The 14050-nt window shown below is 42.7% G+C and overlaps 1 protein-coding gene across 3 annotated transcripts in view; it reads left to right on the top strand.

The window, feature by feature from the left end:
• The window catches only part of LOC141055130 (netrin-1-like), a 317167-nt gene that overhangs the window by 35989 nt on the left and 267128 nt on the right, over positions 1–14050 (top strand). For 2 of the 3 annotated variants that reach the window (XM_073552107.1, XM_073552105.1), the window contains exon 2: positions 4546–4641. The gene's annotated coding sequence lies outside the window, so the exon portion shown is untranslated. Of the gene's footprint in view, positions 1–4545; positions 4642–5764; positions 5898–14050 lie in introns of all 3 variants that reach the window. The other variant, XM_073552106.1, reaches the window with a different exon arrangement.

Genomic DNA, 14050 nt, shown 5'->3' with positions numbered 1-14050 from the left:
AGAATGAGCACACCTCAAGTTTCTCGATACACCATAAGATCTCCGCCTGCACCTCTCGCATGGTCCAGTAGTTTGTCTGGTTCACCATATTCCGCCCTCTCTCAGCACTGCAGCCAGCCCACGGTTGTGCAGTTGTGGTCACATAAAAGCTTGCTTCCTCCTACGAATGACGAAGCTAAGAGGTTGAACTCCATCATCTCCAATCTGTTGGCCATGCGGTCTTTCTGCCTGGTAGATACACACAGTTTCTGAAAGCTGATGGCCATCGCAGTAACCCAGTACCTGCTACCCAGTTGCCATTACTTTTCTAAGAAAGCTGTGCCTGCGCTACACCAGGATGTCACAGACAACATCACCCGTTCCTTGACAAAATCTCTGTCTGCCAGGGTGCATTTCACCACAGACATTTGGACGAGTAAGCATGGCCAAGGGCGCTACATCTCACTTACTGGGCACTGGGTGACTCTGGTGGCTGTGGGGACAGGCGCTGCTCCACAAATCTTGCAATCGTCAAGGTTTGCAGAGCAAACCTCTACATTTAACACTTCCTCCACTGCTTCTGTCTCCTCTATCTCCTCTAGAGCCTCCACCTGCACCCTAAACCTCTGCCTCAAGGAGACATGCATTCCAACAGTGCAGAGCGAATCCCCACCACCTACATTCTGCGCAGGCAGGACTCACTGCAATCAGGCAGTTTTAAAATTGATACGCCTTGGAGATCACAGCTGAAGAGTTGTGGACAGCTCTCCAGTCTGAGTTAGATCAATGGCTGTGTCCACTGAACCTGCATCCAGGGAAGGTTGTGTCCGATATTGGTGTAAACCTGGTGGCGGCCTTACGTCGAGGCAAGCTCCTCACATGCTTTGCATGGCTCATGTCCATTACCTGGTCGTACAGCATATTCTCTGCCACTATCCTGGTCTGGGTGAGCTGATTCAGAAAGCACGTAAGCTGTGTGCTCATTTCTGCCGTTCGCACCCCTCTGCTCATCGACTTGTATCAATTCAGAGGTCTTTGTCCATGCCATTTAACAGGTTGATATGCGATGTGCCGACACATTGAAATTCCACATCCGTACTGCAAATAACGTTTACAGAGTGGGCACAGATTAAGGACCTCTGCACTTTTCTGCACAGTTTTCAAATGACTACTAAGATGGTTAGCGCTGACAATGCCGTCATCAGCATCACTATTACGGTCATCTATTTGCTGGAGCAGACTTTGAATAGCCTGCAAAAGGAGATGGTAGTCCCAGATGAAGAGGAGTAAGCAGTGGAGGATGAGGAAGGGATAACATTGTCTCTAAGTTCAAGACTGTTGTCACACAGGCGGGTGCCAAGGGAGGGTGGATTACTGTGATCGAGGGGCTGGTGATAACAGACAAACTGTTATCAAAGGTGCAAGATCCCAGGAACAAATGGAGGAGGAAGAGGTGATGGGCGAGCAACTGTCAGATGAAGAGGATAACCTCCTCTCTATGTTGTTCGTGGTTGGCAGGAGGGGATGGAGGAAATGAGCCTCATTGCTACCCAGCCACCAACACAGTATGGGCTTGGACCTCATGGTAGAGCCCGACATATGAGTGCCTTCTTTCTGCACTATCTGCAACATGATCCCCATATAGTTATGATTAGGAATAATGCTGTCTACTGAGTTGCCACTCTGCTACATCCACGTTATAGAACCAAATTTTCACAGATGATTCCCGCTCTAGAAAGGAACCTGTGAATGCTGGAGTATTGAAACACGCTTTCGCACAACCTTAAGAGAGCATTTCCTCAAGACAGCAGTGATGCATACAGTTTGCATCGCAGCTCTACACTTCCAACCTATGGGGCACGTAAACTAGTCAATGCCAAAACATTAGCAGCAACAGCAGTGGTGGAAGTGGAAGAAGCAACTTCTGTGAGTCCTTTGACACTTTCTTTAGATCATCCTGTGCACCAGCACAACAGCGTATAAGTCTTTCATGTGGTGAATGAATGGAGAGGATGGTGCAGGAGTATCTAGAACAGAATATAAATACCATCAGGGAGGGTTTGGACCCTCTCACGTTTTGATATTCCAAAATGGATGAGTGGCCTAAGCTCGCCTCTCACGCCTTGGAGGTTTTATCGTGCCAGGCAGCCAGTGTTCTCTCAGAACGTGTCTTCAGCACTGCTGGTGGTGTCCTGACGGATAAGCACAGCCAGCTGTCTCCTGAAAGTGTAGACCTCCTAACTTTCATCAAGATGAACAAGTTATGGATCTCCAAGGACTTTTACCCCCCAATTGCAGACTATACAAGCAAGCTGACTTTGCATTTTTTACTGTGATGCATTAATGTCACGTAACTGCACTCTCCGATATCTTTAGTGTGACTTCTGTGCCTGCCATGGCTGCTGCTGCTGCTAATGTTAACACAAATTTGTGGAAATATGAACAGCCATGGTTGGTCTACACCTGCTGGGTTAGCTGTAGAGGTAGACGTCTTGGTCCCAATTACAGTATACTATTTCTATTCTCGTGACAGTTATTCCACTTCAGTGGTCTCAGGCCCTCATTTTTTAAAATGTGAACACTCCTAGTTGGGTGTCCATCTACTTGATTGGGTGTAGGGGAAGACCTGTCAGTGCCTATTTTACTATTTCTACTGTGGTGAAATTGATGCCACTTCTGTTGTGTAATGCCCTCATTTGTTTAAATGTGAACTCTCCTGGTTGGGTGTCCATCTGCTGGATTGGGAGTAGTGGAAGACCTGTTGGTCCCTATTATACTATTTCTACTGTGGTGAAATTGATGCCACTTTGGTGGCATCTGACAATAATTTTTGGAAATGTGAACACTGCTAATTGGGTCTCCAAAGTGCGTGTTTCCTGTTGCAGTCTCTGACACTGTCTGGCCTCCACTTCCTTGTATTCAAGTACCCATGTTACTATCCTTAAATTCTTCTGACAATGGTAGTCTTCAAAACTGATATTTGTGCCACCTGAGTGTGGCTCAGCATGAAAGCAGGTAGAGGTGTTGCATGTGGTATCAGAGCTCCCAGCAAAGGCGCCTACACTGATCCCTCCCCCACCTCGTCTTACTGTGACGTTCAATTGAAAGCTATAAATGCTGTCCCAGACCCCGATACCTCATGCCTGGCAGATTGCTGCAGTTCCATGCTAAAATATGAACTGTGGGTGAATTGAGGCCACTTTTCTGGTGTCTGTTCCTCATTTGATGTCTTTTGACAGCATTTGGGAATGTTATAAGGTGTTGTGCATGTGTCTGTTTTTGCCTCCCAATGAGCGATCATAATCCAAACCGAACATTGAATTATTCACTCATCTCTAATTATGATGATCCTTAAAATATTAAACTGATTCTAGAAGTGTGTCACTTACTGGTTTCTTGCTGTAGTTTTGATAAAGCTTTGTTATTTGCAGCTGTGATAATCAGTGATCATCTTTTACAATCTAGTCCTAGATATTCTTGAGCTCTGGATATCCCCACTCTTACCACCTGATTGGTACCTTTTCGCCTGTGCATTAGGTAGGTAGAAGGCTGTGAATTAATGGTACAGATAGGGTTAGACAGAGCTCATCAATGAGAAGGCTAGCATATACTACAGTGATATTACCAAAACTACAGCAAGGAGCACAGTAAGTTACACAGTGCAGCTTTTCTATCCCTATTTCATGCTTCCTTCAAATTGAGGAGCATAAGCTTGCTGATAAGTATCTCTCAACAAAAGCTTTTCTTTTTCCTATACTCAAGGTTGCTTTCAGATAAAACTTTAAATTCTGATAACACAGATTTTAATCAAATCGGTTGACCCACACACACAAACCAGCTAACTGTAAATTGATATTGATCTGATTGGACAAAATTAGTTATATCTATATTGCTGCTTCCAGTAGGTGGCACTAGAGGTGGTAGTCCTCTTCCTCTCTGAAGGACAATTTGCATATCCAATTTCCATGAAGAGCATGCATGGCTTACAAGTCTCCTCACTCTAACATGCCAGGCTTGGCTTGTCACTCTCCACAAGGAGAATTTTTACCCCTTAAACCCCAGTATCTCACCTAGCGAAATCAGATCTCATACTTTGCACTGTTGAGAGGCAATACCTCAAAACACTGTGTCTGCAAATTGAGATTGCAGTTCGGTTTTTATCCAAAATCATATTGAAAGTCTCATTAAAGAGTTGATAATGACTTTTAAGATCGTTGCTTCCAATAGGTGGCACTAAATATCAAGCCCTCTTCCTCTCTGGAGAGACAATTTGCATATTTAATTTCCAAGAGGAGCATGTATAGTTTATATGTCACATCACTGTGACATGCCAGGCTTGGCTTGTCACTCTCCACAAGGAAAAAGCTTACCCCTTTGTCACCTGATAAATAAAAGATGTGGCTTGAATTGTATGCCAAACTGCTCATGAGCCACTAGGTAAGTTATTTAAAAAAATGCTGGGATCTTAATAAATAGTAAAAAAAAGACATGTTGGTTTAATTGAAGAAGTACTGTAATGTAAATTGTAGATGTGAAACTCATACACAATTCTCTTCTTTTTCACAGTTGAAAGATTTAAAAAGGTGTGTACATGAAATGTGAAGAGAGTTTACAGAAGATGACAAGCTTTGGATACAATTCTGTCAGACAAAACTTCCATAGGTAGGTTCTTTCTTTTGTCAATCAAGTTGTATAGGGTAATTAATAGAGATGAGTGAACCCAAACTTAAAAGTGTGGCGTTCGTACTAAACAGTTAATGTCCGGCGCTAAATGCCGAACACGGCTTCTTGCAGAAGTCATTTGCAAAGTTTGAAATTCCAGGGGAAGTCTGTTGCAGAGAGAGAGATTTTTTTCCAGATCCAAAGTTCGGGTATCCATTGTTTTCAATTGGGTACAGGTTCTGGTTCAAGTTCGGGTACAATTATGGTACTCAAACCAAACTTTAGACTTAAGTTTGAGACGGGTACTGGAACCCAATCTTCCACGGGTATAGTCATCCCTAGTAATTGCAATACTTTATCTTTTGGAAAATAAGTGTTATTACAATTTGCTTTAATGTGTTCAAAGCTAGGCAGACAGCCCACAGCTGTCTGCCTAGCCTTTGCTGGATATTAATTATAGGGGGACCCTACATCATTTTTGGGGGGATCCCACATTTTAATAGCCAGTAAAGGCTAAGTGTACAGCTGTAAGCTAATGCCTGGGAAGCTCCATGGTATTGCACTCTTCCAAAGCTATAAACATTGGCCCCCAGCCATTGGCTTTGCCTGTGCTGGTTAAGAAAATTACCATTTTTTTTTTTAGAAAAATAGTCTTTTAATAATCAAATACATATACACTAAGCTGCATATGCACTGTACTAACTATATGTCACTGAAATCTATATATCTATCTATTCTATGTGTATATATTGTATTTCATTTATCTATTCTGTCCTGTTGGATCCTGCTGTGATTTTCCTGTATGCGGCTGCTGAATTACCGCTTTTTTATTTATTTATCTGTCTATCTATCTATCCATCTATATTTTATCACTTTCCGAACAACGGAGATATTGATGTCATTCGAAAGAGGAGATGTTGAAAAATATCTCCAAAATAAGTAAGAATTACAGACTTTCTTTCGCAGTGGCATATAAAAGTTTGGGCACCCCAGGTCAAAATTACTGTTATTGCGAACAGTTAAGCAAGTTGAAGATGAAATGATCTCTAAAAGACCTCAAAGTTCAAGATGGCTCATTTTTTTTGTATTTGAGGCAAAAATTATATATTTTCCTCTTTTACAGTTTAAAAATTACAAAAAGGAAAATAAGCAGATGAGAAAGTTAGGACACCCAGCCAAGAGTCTTTCAATTCTTGCTTCAGAGATTTTCATCCTTTCTTCCTTGGAAAAATCTTCCTGTTCTGTGAGATTCCCAGGTAATCTTGTATGCACTGCTATTTTGAGTTCTAGTCACAAATTTTCAATGATGTTCAGATGAGGGGACTTAGAGGGCCACTATAAAACCTTCAGTTTGTGCTTTTGAGGTACTCAATTGTGGATTTTTATGTGTGTTTAGGATTTTTATCCATTTGTAGAAGTCATCCTCTTTTAAAATTCAGCTTATTTTACAGATGGTGTTATGTTTGCATCAATAATTTGATGAAATTTAATTGAATCCATTTTATTGAATCCAAACCTCTACCCGTGAAACTATTCCCTGTGCCATTGGCTGCAACACAACCTTAAAGCATGATTGAACCACCCCTATCCGCTTACTAGTTGGTGAAATGTTCCTTTCTTAAATTCAGTGCCCTTTTTTCTCCACATATACCTTTGATTACTGTGTCCAAAGTGTTTTATATTAACCACTTTGGTCCACAGGGCTTGTTGCTAAAATGCATCAGTCTTGTTTAGATGTTCTTTTGCATACTTCTGACACTGAATTTTATGGTGAGGACACAGGAGAGTTTTTCTTCTGATAACTCTTCCATGAAGGCCATATTTGTGCATGTGCAGGTGTCTCTGAACAGTAGAGCAATGTACCACAACTCTAGAGTCTGCAAAATTTTTCTGAAGGTTATTTGCAGTCAAGCAGGGATTCTGATTTGCCTCTTCAGCAAACCTACAAGCAACTCTCACTGATATGCTGCTTTGTCTTCTAGACCTTATCTTGACTTTTACTGTTCCTGTTAACTGCCATTTCTTAATTTCATTTCGAAATGGAGGAAAACTTGAAAACACTTTGCTATCTTCTTAAAGTTTTCTTCTGCTTTCTGGGCCTCCACTATTTTAATTTTCAGAGTGCTATGCAGCTGCTTTGAAGAACCTATGGCTGATAATTTTTTGGCACAAGGGTAGGGGAGGCTGTATTTTTTATAAAGCTGGGAAATTTGCATCACCTGGCATTTCCTAACAATGATACTGAACAAGCCATAATCCAAACATGCTATTTAAGGTCTGAAACCTTGGTCAAAGTTATCTGAGCACACATTTCTAAAAGGGTGCTCAAAAATTGCAACTGGCTCATTTTTCTTTTTGTAATTTTTAAAATGAAAAAATGTCATTTTTTTTGCCTAACATACATAGAAAATGTGTCATCTTTAACATCTTTAACTTTAGGCCTTTTTGGATGCTGCGGGTGTGCCCAGCGGCGCTGCTGACCTCGGTGTCTGGCGCTGTTGCCAGGGGTGTCTGCCACTGCTGCTGCTACCAGGGGAGTCTGCTGCTGCTGCCAGAAGTGTCTGCTGCTTCTGCCAGTGGTGTCTGCTGCTGCTGCCCACCGCCGATGCCCAGGGTGTCCGAGGCCGCCACTGCCTGGGATTTCAGCTGCTGCTGCCCGCCGCTGCTGCCCGGGATGTCCGCAGCTGCGGGGGGCTCTGTCGACATTTTTTGAAGACCAGAGCCCCCTGGAAGTTCCATAGTTTCAGCCTGTGCGTGTGGACTCCAGTAAAATGGCCAATGACGCATGCGCAGATGGAGATCTCGGCGTGGAGATCTCTGGAGATGAGATCTCAGCACTGAAATCTCATCTCCCGAGGTCTTCATCTGCGCATGTTCCACCCTCTGGTGGCCATTTTACTGGAGTCCACCGCACAGGAGGAAACCACAGAACTGCTGGGGGGCTCTGGTCTTTCACAAAATGTCGGCAGAGCCCCCCGCAGCAGTGGACATCCCGGGCAGCAGCAACGGACATCCCAGGCAGTGACGGCGAGCAACAAAAGCACGGTGGCAGCGGACACTCCCTCATCCCAGCCTGCAGCTACGGTACAAGTAAGCGGTTACCGGTATATTCGCATTGTAAGACGCACCCCCATTTACCCCCCACATTTTGGGGAAAAAAGTGAAAAATACGGTATTTGGTATCACCGCGTCCGGAACGAGCCAACGTATAAAATGGTCACACTTGTTCACTCCTTTGGTGCATACCGTAAAAAAAGGAGCAAAAACCTTTGCTTTTTCATCATGCCGCCACACAAAAAGTAGAATAAAACGTAATCAAAAAGTAAATTCAAAATAAAAATGGTAGCGATGAAAACGTCATCTTGTCCCGCAAAAAACAATCTTCCTTACAGCTCCAACAGCAGAAAAATAAAAAAGTTATAGCTTTTAGAATAAAGCGATGCAAAAACAATTATTTTTTCTTTAACATAGTTTTTATTGTGAAAAAGCGGCAAAACGTAAAAAAAAATAAATGTGGTATCACTGTAATTGTACTGACCCGAAGAATAAAGTTGCCTCATCACTTTTACCACACACGGAACGTCATTAAAAAAAACAATTCCTGAATTCCTGATTTTTGATCATTCTGTCTCCCAAAAACCGGAATAGAAAGCAATCGAAAATTTTCATGTGCCAGAAAATGGTACCAATACCATTGCCAATACCAATACCGATATGTCAACTCAACCCACAAAAAACAAGCCGTCACATGACACTGTCGGCCAAAATATGAAAAAATTATAGTTCTCAAAACATAGTGATGTAAAAACTTGTTTTTGCAATAAAAAGCGTCATTTAGTGTGTGACAGCTGCCAAACATAAAAGCCCAATAAAAATCTGGTATCGCTGTAATTGCACCGATCTGAAGAATTAAGTCACCTAATCACTTATACCGCATGAGAAATGCATAAAAAAATGAATAAAACCAATTCTAAAAATGCTGTTAATTTTTTCATTCTGTCTCCTAGATTGCAATAAGGATCGGCGCACATTTAATCTGCGCCCTGCGCTGAGCGCTTACTCCGGGTTTTCCGTGAAAATCTCTGAAATAGGTGATTCAGACTGAACCTTTGGCGGAAGATTCCTTATAATGAGGCAGATGGAGACACTGTGGATCTCATAAGACCTGTGATCCGGCAGTGTCCGCCTTTTTAGTTATACATAAAAGTGCAGTCAGCCAGTTTTGTGCACCTCTGAAAAAAAGGACACCGCTGAACAGAGGACAGTTGGAGTCAAGAGTAACTCTGCTGCCTCATTACAGTGAATGGACCAGGGGTTTCATCTGTCACATCACTCAGAGATATACACTCACTGGCCACTTTATTAGGTACACCATGCTAGTAACGGGTTGGACCCCCTTTTGCCTTCAGAACTGCCTCAATTCTTCGTGGCAGAGATTCAACAAGGTGCTGGAAGCATTCCTCAGAGATTTTGGACCATATTGACATGATGGCATCACACAGTTGGCGCAGATTTGTCGGCTGCACATCCCTGATGCGAATCTCCCATTCCACCACATCCCAAAGATGCTCTATTGGATTGAGATCTGGTGACTGAGGAGGCCATTTGAGTACAGTGAACTCATTGTCATGTTCAAGAAACCAATCTGAGATGATTCGAGCTTTATGACATGGCGCATTATCCTGCTGAAAGTAGCCATCAGATGTTGGGTACATTGTGGTCATAAAGGGATGGACATGGTCAGCAACAATACTCAGGTAGGCTGTTGCGTTGCAACGATGCTCAATTGGTACCAAGGGGCCCAAAGAGTGCCAAGAAAAAATTCCCCACACCATGACACCACCACCACCAGCCTGAACCGTTGATACAAGGCTGGATGGATCCATGCTTTCATGTTGTTTACGCCAAATTCTGACCCTACCATCCGAATGTCGCAGCAGAAATCGAGACTCATCAGACCAGGCAACGTTTTTCCAATCTTCTACTGTCCAATTTCGATGAGCTTGTGCAAATTGTAGCCTCAGTTTCCTGTTCTTAGCTGAGAGGAGTGGTACCCAGTGTGGTCTTCTGCTGCTGTAGCCCATCTGCCTCAAAGTTCGACGCACTGTGCGTTCAGAGATGCTCTTCTGCCTACCTTGGTTGTAACGGGTGGCAATTTGAGTCACTGTTGCCTTTCTATCAGCTCGAACCAGTATGCCCATTCTCCTCTGACCTCTGGCATCAACAAGGCATTTCCGGCCACAGAACTGCCGCTCACTGGTTTTTTTTTCTTTTTCGGACCATTCTCTGTAAACCCTAGAGATGGTTGTGCGTGAAAATCCCAGTAGATCAGCAGTTTCTGAAATACTCAGACCAGCCCTTCTGGCACCAACAATCATGCCACGTTCAAAGGCACTCAAATCACCTTTCTTCCCCATACTGATGCTCGGTTTGAACTGCAGGAGATTGTCTTGACCATGTCTACATGCCTAAATGCACTGAGTTGCCGCCATGTGATTGGCTGATTAGAAATTAAGTCTTAACACACAGTTGGACAGGTGTACCTAATAAAGTGGCCAGTGAGTGTAGATAGAAACCCCAAAGTAAGTGCTCAATGTAGAGTGCCGGATAAATGTGATACCAAACGTTATGTAAAATGTTTCCAATAAAAGCTTCAACTGATTCCTCAAAAAAGCAAGTTCTCACTCAGGTTCATCATCTGTTAATGGAAATATAGAGGACTTCCACCTTACTGGTAGCACAAAGGCTCTGGAAAAGTGAAATGGCTTCTCACCTGCCAAAAGAAATTCTGCTCTCCCAAATTCAAATGCCCCCCTCCCTTCTGAGCCCCACAGTGTACCTAAACCACATATATCATTCATATGTTTGGCATTTCTGTAGTGATGAGAGCCCACCTAATTTATGGGTGCATGTATTCAGAAGCACCGGCTGGGCATAATGTACTGCTCACTACAGTGTACTGGTCATTACAATGGCAGTTTGCATTTTTCACTCAGCAACATCCATTACTGCTTGTTTCTGGAAAACACTTATGCAGTCAAAATCATCACTACACTTGTAGATATATTCATCAAGGAGTGTAATTTCCAAACTAGGGTCACTTGAGAGGGGATTCTGTTTTTCTGCCATTTAGCGGCTCGTTATATAGCCTGGAAACTAATTTGTTCTCCAAGAGTCAAAGAGCGCTCCGTCCCTCCAGAGACTTGCTCTGTGGCTAAGCAGTACTGTACAGCCACATATGGGGTATTGCCAAGCTCAGAAGAAATTGTGTAACACATTTTGGCACCATTTTTACCCATTTCCCAATGTGAAAATGTAAAATTTGGGGCTAAGGCTGGTTTCACATTAGCGCTTTTTAAGCGCACGCACGGCCGGGGGTAGCTCCGCCCCCGAGCCGGCTCTCTGCCCGGCGTGCCCGCCCCTTGCTTGTAGCGCCGCCTCCTAGCGCACAGCGGCGCCTGCGATCGGCGCACCCTATCTTTAGCATAGGGTGCGCAGATCGTGCGCAGGCCGTGCGCTAGTTGCGCTTTGACCTGCGCTGCGCACTTTTGACGGTGCGCCGTGCACGCCAAAATCCGCCGTGCGTGCGCTTAAAAAGCTCTAATGTGAAACCAGCCTAAAACAATTTTTTTGTAGTAAAAATGTAATTATTTTTTCTTCACTGACCAATGGTATCAAATTCTGTGACACACTTGTGGTGTAAATATTATCACTGCACCCCTAGATGAACTCAATGAAAGGTGTAGTTTGTAAAATGGGGTCACTTACCAGGGTTTCTGCTGTTCTGGCACCTCAGGGGCTCTGCCAATTTGACATGGCCCCCTCAAACCAATGCAGCAAAACTTGCACTTGCACTGTTATATGGCACTCCTTCCCTTTCATGCCCTGCCATGCTCCCAGACAGTAGTTTTCCACAACAGAGCTGAGCTAAGCTTAAAGTCATAGGTGGATAATAATGAGAGCAATCTGGGCCACTGCACTCATAATATTTTGTGTCCACCATCAACAACACTTATTGCCAGCAGGAAGGGTTCCTGTTGCTTTGCTGCCTGCAACAGAGAGACGGAGCATAGCAGCAGCCTGTCACCTTCACAAAGACTCAGCTAGCGGGATGATGCCATAGTGCGGCTGCATCATTTATTGTAAGTGCTGGAAAGAAGAAGAAGGAAACAGCGCTGTAAGGGAACGGCAGGAGAGGGAATTATTCTTTTTTTTATCTTTAAAGTGAATGAATTGATGTGGAGGATGGGGTGGGGTGGAAAATAGTATGCTATAATGAAATGGGATAGAATGAGATGAGTGAGAGCACAGTTTGTTATAATGAATTGGGATGGGTGAGATCACAGCATGTTATTATGAATTGGAATGGGGATGGATGATATCTCAGTATGTTATAAATAATTGGGATAAGGGATGGCTGATAGCGCAGTATGTTATAATGAATTGGAATGGTTGGGATCAGAGTATGTTATAATGAATTGGGGTGGGTGAGAGAACAATATGTTATAAGGAATTGGAACGGGATGGGGAAGATCAGAATATGTTATAATGAATTGGGGTGGGCAGATGGGTTAGAGAAAAGTATGGTGTAGTGAATTGGGGTGGGTGACTGCCTGAGAGCACAGTATTGGCTGAGAGCACCTCAGCGCTACACATGGCAAGAGCAAATACCTCCTGTGTCAGTGTGTAACCTGCTATCCTTGAGAGCAGTCGCATCAGTGACTGATCTCAAAATCATCAGGATTGTCGCGGGACATTATGGTTTATTATCTTCTTGGCGGACAGATGAGCAATATTGTTGTTATTGTCATTATTTTAATTCTGTTACATGAGACCTTGTGTTCTGTTTTGGGTGATCATGTGAGTATGGTTTAATTTAGATTCAATAAAGGAGCCTGCATCATTATACAATATCACTTTGGGGTTAGTAATGGAGGCATCTTATAGACAATACAAAGGTGACATCAACCAAATCAACTATCACAACTCTTGCCTCTGCACCAGGGCAAGTGGGAAGAGCGAGGATAAGTGCCTGAATTGGCGCATCTTATAGATGTGCCATTTCAGGGGTGGCTGAGAGCTGATGTTTTTAGTCTGGTACGGGACCAATATCCATGGTCTCTTCGTAGTCAATTAATATCAGCCTGCAGCTGTCTTCCTAGCCTTTGCTGGTTATTAATTATAGGGGACCCTACACCATTTTTTGCGGGTCACCTATTTTAATATCTAGTAAAGGCTAGGTATACAGCTGTGAGCTTATATTAATAACCTCGGAAGCTCCTTGGGTAGTACCCACTTCCCAGGCTATAAACATCAGCCTTCAGCTGCGCACTTTCCCTCTGCTGGTTAATAAAATTTTGGGGAATCACACGCCGCTTTTTCAGAAAATAATTTATTTAGTAATAAAATACTTAAAAAGGGACTTAGAATCATCAGGGAATCATAAATTAACATTTTTCAGCGTGTAATTTGATAATTTATTGGATTGCTCTTGCCCATTTTTCTCGAGAATGAGTATGAGCCCTAATAACCCCATGTGCATCACTGTCACCAGGTATCGCAGTGCGCACTCAGTTCTGCCAGTTGCTGTTTGTTACAGCCTATATAGGTTCATTCTGTGAATGCTCCTACATAGGCTGGTGAAAATGTGAGACATGCTTTAACCCTTGGATTACCGTCGGACCTGGGATGAGTATATTGGGTTAATTTAAATGATTAAATAAAGTGTCTGTTTTATTTCAAATAAAGTGCTGTATTATCAGTGTGCATGTGTTTATTTAACTCTTTACTTACAGATTTAGTAATAAGGGTGTCTGGCTTATACCTCTTCATTACTAAACCTAGGGTTTAGTGGCAGGGTCATCTTCTGACAGCAACCTCTAATCCGATTATCCCAATACAACTGCACCAGGGCATCAGGAAGAGTCTGGGCTAAGTGCCAGAATTGGGGCAAATAAATATCTTTATTTTGCTCCCAAAAATATTAATTGCTGTTCAAAAACGCATAAAATGTGTGCCAAAAATGCATCAAAAGCAAATTCATAGAGATGCAGAAACCTTGAAGAAACATGGCAAAACAAGCAAAGATTTTTATTTTTTTTTATAAATTTCTTAATTTATTCTCACCACCTATAAAAAAAAAACTATACATGCTTGGTATCCTCATACTCATACTGACCTGAAGAATCATATTGTCAGGTCAGTTTGTAAACATGGTAAGTAAACTTGCCACACCCCAAAAATTGTGAAATTTTGAAATTTCAATGCAGTTGGAACTTTTTTCTACTTTTAATTACATCACATGATAAAATGAATGGTGTCATTCCAAAGTACAACTTGTCCTGCAAATAGAAGGCCCTCATATGACTATGTGGATGGAGAAATAGAAAAAGTTATGTCTTTGGAAGAA

Source organism: Dendrobates tinctorius, unplaced genomic scaffold (assembly GCF_039654945.1).
Source record: "Dendrobates tinctorius isolate UK_male_01 unplaced genomic scaffold, ASM3965494v1 ptg000184l, whole genome shotgun sequence".
In the NCBI taxonomy this organism is placed as follows: Eukaryota; Metazoa; Chordata; class Amphibia; order Anura; family Dendrobatidae; genus Dendrobates; species Dendrobates tinctorius.
Note: the sequence above shows the minus strand (reverse complement) of the source record. Positions and strands in the feature narration are given on the sequence as shown.